At 41.9% G+C, this 15,172-nt stretch overlaps 1 long non-coding RNA gene across 1 annotated transcript; it reads left to right on the top strand.

The window, feature by feature from the left end:
* The first annotated feature begins 222 nt into the window (after positions 1 to 222).
* Positions 223 to 10,914, top strand: LOC137217825 (uncharacterized). The gene is made up of 3 exons (XR_010940279.1): positions 223 to 786; positions 3,661 to 3,741; positions 10,517 to 10,914. It is a non-coding gene; the product is annotated as an uncharacterized lncRNA (long non-coding RNA).
* The last annotated feature ends 4,258 nt before the right edge of the window (positions 10,915 to 15,172 follow it).

Below are 15,172 nucleotides of genomic sequence, written 5' to 3'. Positions count from 1 at the left end.
TGTTAAATTAACATCTCAAACAGGTTATTTTATAAAAGAGTAGCTGTTGTGTGAAGATTCGACAGTTTCCATGCTGTTTTCTTTGACTTGAAGGGTGGAAGACAGAAACTCAGGCAAATTCACTCTATTGTCATTTATTCATGGTTCTTTTCTTCCTCCTTGAAGGAGAATACTGACTTTAAGATGTATTTTAAGACTGAAACTTGGTTCTTCAGTATTTGCCATGTGCTAGAATGGATCTTTGGGGCCGGTTTTGTGTTCTGACATCGGAAATGCAAACACTATGTGCTGAACTCGTCACTCGTCCCGTTTCTCCTGTGTGCATTTATCATGTATAGTGTACACTTTTGCACCCTTTATGTTCTGTTAAGATGCCACCTTAGGGGCTCAGTCCTAAGTCAGTGCGGGGTGCGCTTTGCGGAGCTTGGTCTCCCGCGCGGGCTGGGCACCCATAGCCCCTGGTTTCCGTGCACCCTTCCGTGCCCACCCCGGGTCTGAGGCTGGTCACGGAGCCCCCGGCAGGCACACAGCCCACCCTCACCCGGCCTCGGCAGCCCCGCCTGCCTTTCCAGTCCGCCCCATCTGATCCTGACCGACAAGGAGGGCAGTGGTGGAGCTTCTGCTCTGCTGCTCTGCCCTGCAGGAAAGTGAAAATAGAAGAAGGAAGGTGTGTTTTCACTGAGTCACTGGATCCGCTGATGGATAGAGCAGTCACGACATGGACACGATAACCTTTGAAGGCGCTTTCTTGAGGAAGCCAGCTTCCGTGGGAACTACAGCTACCAGGCGAGTCACTCACAGGAGAGCATGTGCTTTCGCTCAGAAGGCCCCCCGCCCCATGCTGGAGTCTTGCCAACATTTCTTAAGAAATCTTAGAACTAGCTCATGAGGAAAAATATTTTTATTCAATAAAAGGGTACAACTATTCTTTGAATTGCCAAGTGATATAAATGTTTTGCCTAATATATACTTACTATATTTAAAAGGCACTCTTCTTCATGAAGCTTTGGATGAGTAAACAAGATCAGTCACAAAATGTGAAAGAAAGAAAGACAGAAAGAACATACAACTCTTCCTGTAGCTTTCTTCTCCCTCTTTTCCGTTGAAAATATGGACAATAGAGTTTGTAAGTAGTACTAAGACTGAAAACTTTATGCTATTCACAGTTGTCATCTGTTGCTATGTGTTTCTAATCTTTGTTTTGATTTTTTTTCCCTCGTCAATTTCTTAGTGTATGTACTGGCAGTGGAAGTAGAGACTCACAAAACATTCCTTAGTAGAATTAGCAGCCAAGCAGACAGCATGGGTACGCAAGTGAGGACAGTTAGGCCCTCTCTAACTTCCCTGAGCTATTTGAAACTTTAAAATCAAACAAAGAACTGTCTACCACGGGACTCTAGAGGATGCAAATGGCAAGTTATTTATATCTGAGGTACAGTCTCCATTCATGTGGGGAGGCTTGCAGAATGCATTTTCTCTGTGCTTCTTCTTAGCAGCTGTGCCAGCATAGAAATGCCCCAGACAGGTGCTTTTGAATAACACTGAATAACATACCCCTCTCCACCCTCTATCCCCAGCTCAAACAGATTTCCATTTGGAAGTGTTTCCCTGATAGAGAGCTGGGGGATTTTTGTTGTTTTAAATCCCATCTTAGCCAAATGCAGCTTCTATGGCCGTGCAGTGGCCTCTTACATTTGCCACTTCTCTGTTTTACTTCTCCATGCTCTGCCTTGCATGTGATTGCTTTTATAAGATCATAGTAAGGAAGTAAAATCGAGACCAATGAAGAAAAGTTCTGTGCTGCCTGTGGAGGACCCCTTTTTGAGTGTTCATTGTTCATGCTGGAAAAGACAAATGGTCTGTGTTAGAGGCTGTGGTGGAGCAGATGGTGGGCTTGATTTTGCAACTTCTGATCAATTAAGACTGTCAGGAGCATATCCCACATGAACGAAAAGTTAAGTCCTGTTGCCTTATGTTTATCTTTGTATATCCTTAAGTTTTGTGTCCCCATGATGAAGTGATATACTATATCTTCCTCAATTAAAATTTAGAACTCAGTCATTCGTATGTTTTTTCATGTATTCATTCCTTTATTAATAAAACATATTTACTGAACACCTGCTACTTACCTGGCACTATTGTAGGCCCTAGAATAAATTCCTGACGTCGTGGGAGCATCATAAACTGTATGACATAATATGTTTATATGTTTCCTTTGTCATTAAGAAAACTGCCCTATTTTATTGGCAGTCTTACTCAGGGTAGTCAGAGGTAGATTGCAAATGTTGATATCCCTTTTCAAGAAACTGTCAAAATGCTGCCACCAGCTTCTTTTAAAACAGAGCTACAAGTAAACTAATTTTTTCTTCCTATGATCACTGAGTTGTCAAACTTTGGTTGAAAACTCCTTAAATAAATATTCTTCTGTTGTGGGAATAAGTAATAATCAATATTCCTCTCTTTGCTTATGTCACCATTTCCTCCGATTTGTATTGTTTGAAAGTATTTCTTAAAATTAGAGTTCTTAAAACAGAGTGGAAATATATTTTAAAATTCCTTTTAAGTTTTGGAGAACTATAAATGTATAAAAATAGTAAAATAAATCCCTATGGTCCTCTGACCAAATTTCATCATGGATCAGTCATGGCCAAATTTGTTTCTCTTACACTTCCATTCACTTCTCCTCATATTTGGAAGCAAATCCCACACACAATATCATTTTGTCTGTAAATATTTCAGCTGCCATCCTATAGTAATCCAGGGTTTTCCAAAAGTCTCCTCATTAAAATAAACTCATGGTTGAAAAGCTTGTTAGGAATAAAAAAAGACATTGATTTCACCTTTTCACTGATTTCTGTGTTAGGAAGAACCTTGGATGAAGACCAAAGTAACATATTTCTTATTTTAAATCAAACTATCATAGCGTTCTATTGACCTTACTTTATTTTATCTTACTTTATTATTTTTTAAATTTTATATATCCTGAATCTTTCATCCCTGTGAGATTTCCTTTGTCTCACTCTTGGGCTGCAGGCCAGAGGCCTGCAAGCCCTAGGCCTGCAAACCCTGCACTTGCCCAGCTTTAAGACCAAAGAAAGAGCCTGGGGTCAGCAAGGTAGACATCAGTGGTTTAATGGCTGGGGGCGGGGCTTACACATCTAAGCAAGGTCCTGGAGCAACACCCCATTATGTGCAGCTCACAGCAGGCAGGACTCCTGGGGTAGGGGGAAGGTTACCAGTTATAGGTGGAATTGACACCAGGTTGGCTCATTAGTTACCAGGGAAACTAGTAGAGGGGCACACCCTCACTGCCCCTTTGTTAAGCTATCCTGGTAAAGGTGTTCTGATCTAAAGCTACAGCAATCACTAGCTGGGGCAGGGGCAGGTATGTAGGACAAAGTCAATCATGTGAGTAGGGTGTAGGCGAAGCAGGCACTGGTCCAGCAGGGGATGTACAGAGAGCAAGAGGACAGCCATCTGGGGGATCTGATCATGCAGATGGGATAATAATTAGGTGGTGGTTTCAGTTGGCTTTGCTTTTACACTTTATATCGGTTTTCTTTGCTGTGTGAGATAGTACACGAAGTGAGGAAGTTAACTGTGGGTACAAAGGGAATCCTGCACTTGGTAACTCATATGCTTGTACCGTTCAATACCCAGGTTGTCTCATCAAGGTGAACGACACAGTACTGATTGATTTAGGGACTGGCAAGATACCCAACTTTATCAAATTGGACACAGGTAAGTATTTGTTTCCTTTCTTCCCTCCCAACCTTCTCTCTCTTTCTTCCTTTTTCCTGTTGCTCCTTCTATTTTACTTGTACCCTACCTTGATTAGATAGAACTGCAATGTGGAAGTCAGAGAGATAAGTGACGGTTGCTTCTGGCAGAGATGTTCTCCTTGAGTCCCATTCTCATCCCAGTCCACACATTTAGGACGAGAAGTTGCCAGACGGTCTCTTGAACTTGACGCTAAACAGTTGTGAGACTTCCCTTTGGGCTGCATCCATCAGCCCAGTCTCTGCAGGTTAGCTATATAAACTACAGTTGGCCACGAGAGGGAAACTTTGTGTTTCGACTCTGATGACTTTAGGTGAGTTCCTTGAGGTAAAGGGCTAAAGGTGTCCGAATAACCTTAACCTAGTGTTGATGAAATGTTTCTCTGCAGAGTTGTTTCCCCTCTCCACTCCTCAGATTCCTCTGACAGAGGTTCACATCCAGTGTTAGCTGGTATCTGATGTGCTAATGAAGTACAATATTTTCCCCAACTGGTTTTAACAAAAATACCACAAAATATAGAAAGACTGAAAAAATAGGACAAATAACCGATGGCAGCTTATTTTCTGCCTACCTGCAAATGATTGTTAACATCTTGTTCTATTGCTTTTATATTCTTTCTTTCTTTTCCTGTGCCTGTGTTCCCTTCCCCACGTGGATCCAAGGACCAGCCAATGTTCTCACACACAGTTTTCTGTAGTGTCTCTTTGGGACTCTTTTAACCTGAGTTTGCCTCCCTGTTTTGAATTTTAAAGAGTGCAGGCTTCCTGTCTAATTCAGTACTCCACAGTCTGGGATTGTTCAAGTATTATTTCACCATAAGGACTTTGCACCTGTGCTACCTGCACTCCTGATTATTTACTACTCACCTGGAAATTGTAGACCAGAATACTTCATTGATGTCAAAGTTCTTTTCCTTAAGTGAAAACATTGCAAGTGGATATTAGTGTTGGGGGTCACGCTTATGACACCTAAACCTGTTGCTTGATTTCAACATGACAACAAAACAGATAACCAGACATGATGTGCCTCCCAGTGGCAGTACACGATACCTCTCGTGAGGAATTCTTGTCAAAAAGGAGAACAGACTCAAACGTGGTTGAAAAGAGAGAGGAGAGCATAAATCGGAAGAGACTAAGAAACCTAGCAGTCCGATGCAGTTGCTTGCCTTTTAGAGAGGAGTACCAGAATATTTCAGGTTCAAATGATCTGTGGCTGGGCATTTGTTTCAGAATGACCCAGTGCAGGACTGCTTAGGTAAAGATGAATCAAGGCTGGCCGTGGGTTAGAAAATGTTGAAGCTGGGGGTGCGTACATGGGGACTCGTTATTCTTATTTTCTCAACTTTTGCAATCCTTTGAAAATAATTTTTGAAGTTGAATTGTATGTCCTATTTCCAATTAAAGTAAACGTTATTTATTAAATTAAATTTCCAGTTAAAATTTAACTTTACAGATTTTCCCCCCAACTTAACTTTGTTTTACATATATCTGTATCTCTTTCTCTTGTGATGAAACTCCTGGTATTAATTAAGTTACTTAGTTTTATAAACAGTACACATAAAATAACATGAAAATTGCAAAGCCAGTTTTCCTAGGGACAAGAAATCCACTGAGTGGAGACAAAGGTGTTTTTGTAGTTCTTTTTGACCCTGGAATTATATTCCTGGTATTACTAACGTGGTATTGGTAGATTACGAGCAGTGGCAGTGTTAGATTGTCATCCTCAATACCACACCCTGATATCTGATACCACTTGCAAGTTTGTGGGTGGGAGGGTTCCCCAAACCACACCCGGATTTAATAACACTTTAGAACAACTTGCAATACCCACTGAAGGCTGTTACGCTCACGGTTACAATTTATTATAGGGAAAGGATACCGATTAAAGTCAGCCAAGGGAAGAGGTGCAGTAGGGCAGGGTCTAGGAAAGCTACACACACAAACCTTCCAATTGTCTTCTCCCAGTGAAGTCATGGATATTGCTAAGTATTCCTGGCTGTGACGTGTGACAGCAGACATGAAGTTTGGTCAACCAGACAGACCCACCCAAGCCTTAGTGTCCAGAGTTTTTATTGGGGCTCAGCCATGTGGCTGACCACCCCTGTGGCTGATCCTAGCCTCTGGTCCCTTCAGTGGTAGAGCTAATACCCAATGGCCCCAAGTCCCTACCATATATCACACTGTTAGACTGTCAAGTGTAGCCGGAAGCCCCCAGGTCACCAGAAACACTGTTACCAGGCTGGATGTTCTAAGAGCTAAGAGGTCACCTCTTGGGGCTGAGGAAGGCAAAGACTAGAAGTCTCTTTACTACTCACCATTTTCTCTATGCTTAGTTAACAGCGTGTTGTTGGATAGGCTTGTTTGCTTCTGTTTGCAGTATGAGGTTGTGTTCCTCTTTTTTTTCCCTGTTCATCCACATCCTTTGACTATGTAAGACCAATTTGATTGGATCAGAAGTGAAGAAAACAGTATGGAAAAGTATAATCAAAAAAGTTTCAGGACTTCTCTGATGGCACAGTGGTTAAAAATCTGCCTGCCGATGCAGGGTACACGGGTTTGATCCCTGGGCTGGGAAGATGCCACATGCCCTGGAGTAACTAAGCCCATGCGCCACAACTACTGAAGCCTGTGTGCTCTAGGGCCAATGTGTCATAACTTCTGAGCTGGTGTGCTGCAACTACTGAAGCCTGCGGGCCTAGAGCCCATGCTCCCCAACAAGAGAAGCCACTGCAACGAGAAGCCCGTGCACCACAACGAAGAGTAGCCCCCGCTCGCCACAACTAGAGAAAGCCTGTGCGCAGCAACAAAGATCCAATTAAATTTATTATTAATTTAATAAATTAAATTTATTTAATTTTAATAATAAAATAAAATTTTAAAATAGGTTTCATCTAAGGAAGTGGGTTCTTGATCCTGATCTGCCATTCTTTCTACCAAACTGTATTTCCAGTAATTTCTTTCATGATAGTAGAAACAAGTTCAAAGCTCATGCTTGACCCACTAGAAGGTTGGCATGGTGGAGACAGTCTTGGTGCTTAATTAGATATAGTGTCCAGGAATGTTGGGTGTGATATTCTTTATATGTCCTTTTATATTTGTCAGTTTTTGCAGTATCTACTTGAAGCTTGTTAGAACACACAAATTTAAAATACAGTATCTCCCTGGTAGTTCACCTCTTATAGCATCCTTTTGTTTAGCATTCATGCAGCATATCAGTTTCTTTCCAGATATTTGATATCTGTAGATTGTAGGTAAAACTGATAAACCTGACCTGTATTTTATTTTTTGATGCTGGCTTTTTGTGTGGACCATTTAAGGTTTGAGATATATATTTATATGTGTGTATATATATATATATACACACACACACACACACACACACACACATATATATATATCACTTTTTATGGTGCTTTCTGCTTGTCCTGCCTCTTCTGTGTACAGCTATTTCCCCCACTCCCTTTCCCTTTCATAGCTTTCCTGGATTGATTATTTTGTAATGTTCCAACTTTTTAAAAAATTTTTTATATTCCTCTTTTGGTATTGTGGTAAAATACACATAAAGCATATTTATTTTAACCATTTATAAATATACAGTTCAGTGGCATTAAATACAGTCACAGTGTTGTGTAACCATCACCACTGTCTATAACCAAAACTTTTTTCTTTTTTACATCTTTATTGGAGTATAATTGCTTTACAGTGGTGTGGTAGTTTCTGCTTTATAACAAAGTGAATTAGTTATACATATACATATGTTCCCATATCTCTTTCCTCTTGCGTCTCCCTCCCTCCCACCCTCCCTATCCCACCCCTCCAGGCGGTCACAAAGCACCGAGCTGATCTCCCCATGCTATGCGGCTGCTTCCCACTAGCTATCTACCTTACGTTTCGTAGTGTATATATGTCCATGCCTCTCTCTCACTTTGTCACAGCTTGCCTTTCCCCCTCCCCATATCCTCAAGTCCATTCTTGAATGGGTCTGTGTCTTTATTCCTGTCGTACCCCTAGGTTGTTCACGACACTTTCTTTTCTTAAATTCCATATATATGTGTTAGCATACGGTATTTGTCTTTCTCTTTCTGACTGACTTCACTCTGTATGACAGACTCTAGGTCTATCCACCTCATTACTGATAGCTCAATTTCGTTTCTTTTTATGGCTGAGTAATATTCCATTGTATATATGTGCCACATCTTCTTTATGCATTCATCTGATGATGGACACTTAGCTTGTTTCCATGTCCTGGCTATTTTAAATAGAGCTGCAATGAACATTTTGGTACATGACTCTTTTTGAATTATGGTTTTCTCAGGGTGTATGCCCAGTAGTGGGATTGCCGGGTCATACGGTAGTTATGTTTCCTGAATGATTTTAAATATTAGCCATTTCTGATACTGCTATTTAAAAGGTAACTGTAGGAATTGTAGCATGCATATTGAAACCACCAAAGTTCAAAATTGTTTCTCCTCTTCTGGGAAAATAGGTCTTGAGAATACCACACCCCTCTCCTCTTTAACTTCTTGGAGCTTGAATGGTTTCTGGCCATGTTCTGGAAAATTAGGTTTTCCTTCCTCTCTCCTCTCTTTTCTGGGACTTGGATTTAGCCTGTGTTAGGTCTTTCCACATTAGTCAGTTTCATCCATACTTCTGTTTTTCACCTTTTTGTCTTTCCGTGGTGAGTTTAGGGCAACTTTTTCTCATCATCCACCATTTTTCTAATTTGCTCTTCAACTGAATGTAAATACATTCTTTAAACCCATTCTATTTGGTTTTTAATTTCACCTACTGCATTTTTCATTCCTAAAAGTTCTTCTTGATTGTTTTTCAAATCTGCTTGGTCGCTTTGCCAAGATTGTCTTTTATCCTTGTAGATACTTTCAGTGAAGTTCCAAATTCTGAAGTCTGTTTGAGCCTGACTTCTGCGGGTGCTGGTTCTTAATCATGCTGTCTTAGTTCCATCTGTGCTGGACAGTGTATGCAAAATGTAATTAGTAAGAATATTTAGAGGCCTAGGACAATGGCTTCCTTCTTAGATAATGTGCATTCTGATCTCTCTGGTCTCTGGGGTGTCTGTCAGCCTGAAATCCCCTTGATCAAGGCTTGAGATTCCCTGTGCTGACCAGGCAGTGTGAAATTCATTTGTTTTTAAGTTCTAAGGAAGATGGGATTGTTTTCAGCTCAGCTGTTTGTGAGGCTATGGCCCTTTGGGGCCCAGCTAGTTGTGGGCAGGGTCTCCTATTAGACTGAACTTTACCCTGAGACTTAACTTTGGGCTTTGATTTCTATTCCTGTTTCCTTAAGAGGTCATCAAAAAGAAAGCTGATAGGGCTTCCCTGGTGGCGCAGTGGTTGAGAGTCTGCCTGCCGATGCAGGGGACGCGGGTTCGTGCCCCGGTCCGGGAGGGCCCTGCATGCCACGGAACGGCTAGGCCTGTGGGCCATGGACGCTGGGCCTGTGCATCCGGAGCCTGTGCTCCGCAACGGGAAGGGCCACAGCAGTGAGAGGCCCACGTGCCGCAAAAAAAAAAAGAAAAAAGAGAAAGCTGATAGCCTTTATGAAAGAAGGAGAAGTTAATTACCTTGCTCTGAGTTGTTTTTGCTCCTGGTTTTGAGTCTGGAATTTCCTTTCTGTCTTCTCACCCCTTAGGTCCTTTTAGGAGGATTGGTAAGTTTTTTTCTTTTTTTTTCTTTTTGGCCACACTGCTTGGCGGGATCTTAGTTTTTCCACCAGGGATTAAACCTGTGCCTATAGGCCCAGAAAGTGTGAAAGTGTTGGTTCCTAAGCACTAGACCACCAGGGACCTCCCTCATAAGAAATGTTTTCATACATTGCTTGTAGTTTTTTTCAAAAGCAGGAAGTTTGATCCAAAAAAGCCTTGCCCACCATAACCAGAAATTGGAAGCTGGAGGATATTTTAACTGATGAGTCCCTGTGTACTCATTCTCTGTAGATGTGCTGTCCCTTTCATTCTCGTTGTGTTTGGTGTATGAGGAAGGACTTTGAGGTCAGAGGATGTACAGCAGTTCAAAGGGTGTTGGGTGCTCTAGTTTATTTAGCAAAACTAAAGAAGTTTGCAGGCCAAACTTTATACATGCAGACTGCTAGCAGGACCACTTTAGGTCTTGCTGAGGTAGACGCCCATGGTGGTATTGTGATCAGGATTAAGAATGGTCTCTACATACAGTCTGTTTTCCGAGGGAATAGAGAGAAGAGCACACTGTGAAGTAAGAGTGTTGCCAGCCAGATCAGTAAACAAAGGATTTTGTGGCCCTCAAGCCATCGGCCACTGCAGCTGTCCCTGAAGGTGAACCCAGAAGGAACTCAAGATAAAAACAGGAAACCCACCATCAAGCCCTCAGCCACTACAGCCGCCCCCAGTGGTGCACCCAGAGGGGACTCAGGATGGGAAAGAACATGATTCTGACCCTAGATAGCTAAGGTGCATATCAAACGAATGCTTTCAGTGAACCTAGGCTGTTGTATCTTCCCATACGTAGAAAAGTGCTAAATTCATTCACGAGAGATGTCTGGTTTTCTTTAATTAACTGTAATCTTTTGACATTCTAACTACCTGCTCTTTGTTACAAAACTCCTATACATCCAAAGTTTTCTGGGAAAGGTCAGAGAAAGAAAATCATTATCTTCATCTTGTTTGGAGACACAAAACATGTAACATGGTCTTTTAATCAAGGATCCTTCGGACAGAGCCTGAAATTCATTTTATTCAATCATAGATCTCAAGACTGAGTCCCCGGTGAATGTGTGACCCCACAATGGGAGATCTAATGGAGGTTTCTGGGGCAGTTGGCACATCTGTAGGAGACACATCTTGAATTTCAGAAGAAATATGTGCCATCTCAAATAAAATTTTCTTCAGCTACTTTTCTCACCTTGTTTTTCAACCCTGCGAGTTCACATGCTGCTTTGGCAGACCTACACAGATAAACCGTCTAGACCATCACAGTGGTTCTCAACCTGAGTAGCTGTGACACCACAAGATGACTGGTCTCCTAGCAATTAAAGTGTAACATTCAGCCAGTGTTTACTTCTCTATGAAATTTATCCAGGTAAAGTAAGATATGGGCTGCTTACTTAAACAGTAACTTAAAAAAATGAGATCTGCAAAATCTCATTCCTAAAGAGTCTTATATAAACATATCACGTAAATAAATCCATTTCGTTTCTGAAATAAAAGTGATTTCTCTCCCTTCTACACACATACTCTTAGCGCCAGTAGTGTTCCCAAGCCACACTTCGGTCTGCTCTCCTGTGTGCAGTAAAGCCAATCTACTTACACCCGGTTGTGGTGAAGGTAAGTGTAGCCTTTATTGCAGGTGCCAAGCAAGGAGTCCAGGCAGCTAGTGCTCAAAAGGCCTGAACTCCCTGCAGGCTTTCAGGGAAAGGTTTTTAAAGACAGGGTGAAGGGGGTGGGTTGTGGGTTGCATGATCAGCTCGTGGACATTCTTCTGATTGGTTGGTGGTGAGGTCATTGTGAGTCAGCGTCATCAACCTTCTGGTTCCAACCAGTCTGCAGTCTGTGTGCTTGTGGGCAGCATGAAGTTAACTTCTCCCACCTGGTGGGGGTTTCAGTATCTGCAAAACAGCTCAAAGGGCATGGCTCAGAATATGATTTATAGCCCTGGAGGAGGAACTAAAGGTCCTTCACTTTGTTTAATGGCTAAACTATTATTATTTCTGTTTTGCTTCACTGTTTTCCTCTCTTTCTGCGTATTCTGACTTCTCTGATTAAATTTGCTCTTTGGAACTTGAGGAAGGTCAAGGAGGGTAAAGTTTTTCTACAGACAAGGGCAGGCAGAGGACATTGTGGGGAGTGTCTGTTCCAGGAAGCCTCCATAGTTACAATGCCCCCCTTTTTTTTGATACCCCTCAGTCTTGAGGGACAGGTAGAGAAAAAGAAAGGGAATAAAGTTTTGGATAGAGAGGTTAATTATAAACATGGCAGAAGAACTCAGTTTTAGTTTCCATTTCTGTTTCAATTTTCCTGAACTCTTTGAGGGAATGGGGCAACAACCACTTTGGCTACCACCTAATGAAATGGAGCATAGACCTGCCTAATTTGGGAATGGACACAGAGCTGGTAATAATGTTGAGTTTCAAGTTTAGCATCGATATTTTGTAGTATGAGAACGTTACTTCTCTCTTTGATTGTTTTGTTACAGCACCTGGACACACATTTGAAAATTAGCCAACATATTACAATGAGGATAATGATCAAAAAGAGTCCTCTAATTTTAGATGCAACCAGAAAAACTAAGCTTTGGAGTGTTTCCTCTTTAAATATATTCAGTAACCAAGTAAGCTTTTAAATTATTCTATATTTGGGTTTTTCATTTTTCCAGGGTTTTTATACATAATAGGAGCTATTGGCCACTAGTATCTCTCTCTGTGTCACTCTCTCTCTCTCTTCTTTTTTTGCCACAATGTAATTTAAAGCAATTTTATTAGCTCATAGTATTCTGGCTGAATAATCTAGCGCCTTTTGCTGGGAGGCTCTATCTTGAGTTGGCTCATTTGCCACTACTATTTCTAAAGTAGGAGATGGGTTTCACAGTTATGAAGAGACCTTGAGACCAGAAGGTTGCAGCTGGCAGCTGCTAACAGATACTGTTTTGAGAAAGGCTGGTAGTGTCCTTACATTTGATAAAGTTTAGGAAACTCAGGTTCTCAGTAGTATAAGAACATGTCTGAACTCACGTCAACAGTGGGCACCCAGCTCCATTTTGGAGGCTTGAACCACAGTTACTCCATTCTGATTTTTAAGTGTATCTTTCATTAATGGCTCATTGATTGCAAATCTTTCAGTAAAAAGCATTGATGATCAAAATATCTGTCCGTCGTTGCTGGGTTGTTTGAGCTGCCTGCCCCAGGTCCAGATCATGTCCCTTGGTGCTAGGCCTCCTTCATATTGGCCTAGTTATCCACATTGGGGGAAAACTAATCAGATATCACAAACGTGTTCAGAAATGTGTTAAATGGGGAAACATTTTATAGGGTATACATTTTATCAATCATACCCAGTTGTCACATAAGCACTGTACCCGTGCTTCCAGCAATAAATTTAAAGCAAGCAGTGTTACACATCATGAGCAGTTATACTCTGTGAAAACTCCATTAGAGAATTACTTTCCTGTTTTAAACACTGAGGGTAACAAAATTATAGTAGAACAATAACTTTCAAAGTTGATAGGGAGACAAATATTTGGTAAACAGTACAGTTGAATTCATAGGATGGGTCTTACAGGCCTGGCCCAGTTTCTTGTGTCAGCTGCCTACCATTGCTGTTGTCTTCTTCTCATGGTATGAATGTTGTTGGGAGTCAGCAGTCCTTTCTATTGACCAGTCCAATGCAAAGGCCCTTCTTAAGTGGGAAATATGAATTTAAGGGTTAATTCCCTTCAGTGTCTTTGTACATGAGGTACTTAAGAATACTCAATAGGGGTTATTTCAGCTAGGTTGGAGATAGTCCTTTAAATTATGCTTTTTTTAGTATGTGGGGTGTGTGATCAGCTCGTGGACATTCTTCTGATTGGCTGGTGGTGAGGTAATTGGGAGTCGGCATCATCAACATTCTGGTTCTAACTGGTCTGGGGTCTACGTGCTTGTGGGCAGCATGAAGTTAACTTCTCCCACCTGGTGGAGGTTTCAGTACCTGCAAAACAGCTCACAGGACATGGGTCAGAACATTATATATAGCCCTGGAGGAGGAACTAAATGTCCTTCACTTTGTTTAATGGCTAAGCTATTATTATTTCTGTCTTGCTTTACTGTTTTCCTTTGTTTCCATATTATTCTCACTTCTCTGATTAAATTTGCTCTTTGGAACTTGGGGAAGGTCTAGGAGGTGAAAGTTTTCTAGAGGCAAGAGGCAGGCAGGGGACACTGAGGGGCGGGGGGAGGGTTGTCTGTTCCAGGAAGACCCCATAGGGTTCCGCTTGGTTAGAGTAGCATATGGCCTGGTAAATGGACGATGCAAAAAATGAGTAAAGCAAAACAAATGATAAATAGCTCTGTCAGTTTGGAACTGAAATATGTGCAGAACTTGTATACAAAAGAAGCATAGCCATGAAGACAGAAAACAGGTTAATTGCTGCCAGGACCTGGAAGAGGAGCGATTGGGAGTGCTATTTAAAGGGCATGTACTATTTATAGGGTGATGAAAATGTTTGAGAACTAGAGAGGTGATGGGTGCACAACATTCGGAAGATACTATATGTCATTGAATTGTATACTTCAAAATAGTTATCTTTATATTGTGTTTTAATTCAGTTTTTAAAGTTGAGTTGGATCTGTTATCACTGATTTCACAATATAAAGTTATTAATCTGTATATTCTATATAAGTAGTCTATACATTAAACAAGATTAAAAACATTTTCATATTAGTGTAATAAACATGATTTTATTTAGCATGTCTGTAAATGTCTGATACATACTCATGAAGTATAAGATTTTAAGAGAAAGTAGTAGGTTTACCATTAAGGAGATCCTAAACAGTGGGAGATAACAAGTAAAAAGACAGTGTTATGAGTAGAGTAAATTTGTATATGTGTCTAAGAGGAAAATTACTTTTGCTGCAAGAGCCAAAGGATTTTTATTAAAAGATTATGTGGGGGTATCGGGAAGATGGTGGAAGAGTAAGACGCGGAGATCACCTTCCTCCCCACAGATACATCAGAAATACATCTACACGTGGAACAACTCCTACAGAACACCTACTGAACGCTGGCAGAAGACCTCAGGCCTCCCAAAAGGCAAGAAACTCCCCACGTAACTGGGTAGGGCAAAACAAAAAAGAAAAAACAGAGACAAAAGAATAGGGACGGGACCTGCACCAGTGGGAGGGAGCTGTGAAGGAGGAATGTTTCCACACACTAGGAAGCCCCCTCATGGGCGGAGATGGCGGGTGGCGGAGCGGGGAAGCTTTGGAGCTGCGGAGGAGAGTACAGCAACAGGGGTGCAGAGGGCAAAGCGGAGAGATTCCCGCACAGAGGATCAGTGCCGACCAGCACTCACCAGCCCGAGAGGCTTGTCTGCTCACCCGCAGGGGTGGGCGAGGGCTGGGAGCTGAGGCTCAGGCTTCAGTCGGAGCGCAGGGAGAGGACTGGGGTTGGCGGGTGAACACACCCTGAAGGGGCTAGTGCTCCACGACTAGCCGGGAGGGAATCTGGGAAAACGTCTGGACCTGTGGAAGAGGCAAGAGACTTCTTCTTCCCTCTTTGTTTCCTGGTGTGTGAGGAGAGGGGATTAACAATGCCCCTTAAAGGAGCTCCAGAGACGGGCGCGAGCCTCGGCTAAAAGCGCGGACCACAGAGATGGGCATGAGATGCTAAGACTGCTGCTGCTGCCACCAAGAAGCCTGTGTGTGAGCAC

The sequence above is a fragment of the Pseudorca crassidens genome, chromosome Y (assembly GCF_039906515.1).
Source record: "Pseudorca crassidens isolate mPseCra1 chromosome Y, mPseCra1.hap1, whole genome shotgun sequence".
NCBI lineage: Eukaryota > Metazoa > Chordata > Mammalia > Artiodactyla > Delphinidae > Pseudorca > Pseudorca crassidens.
This window is presented reverse-complemented; position numbering and strand designations above follow the sequence as displayed.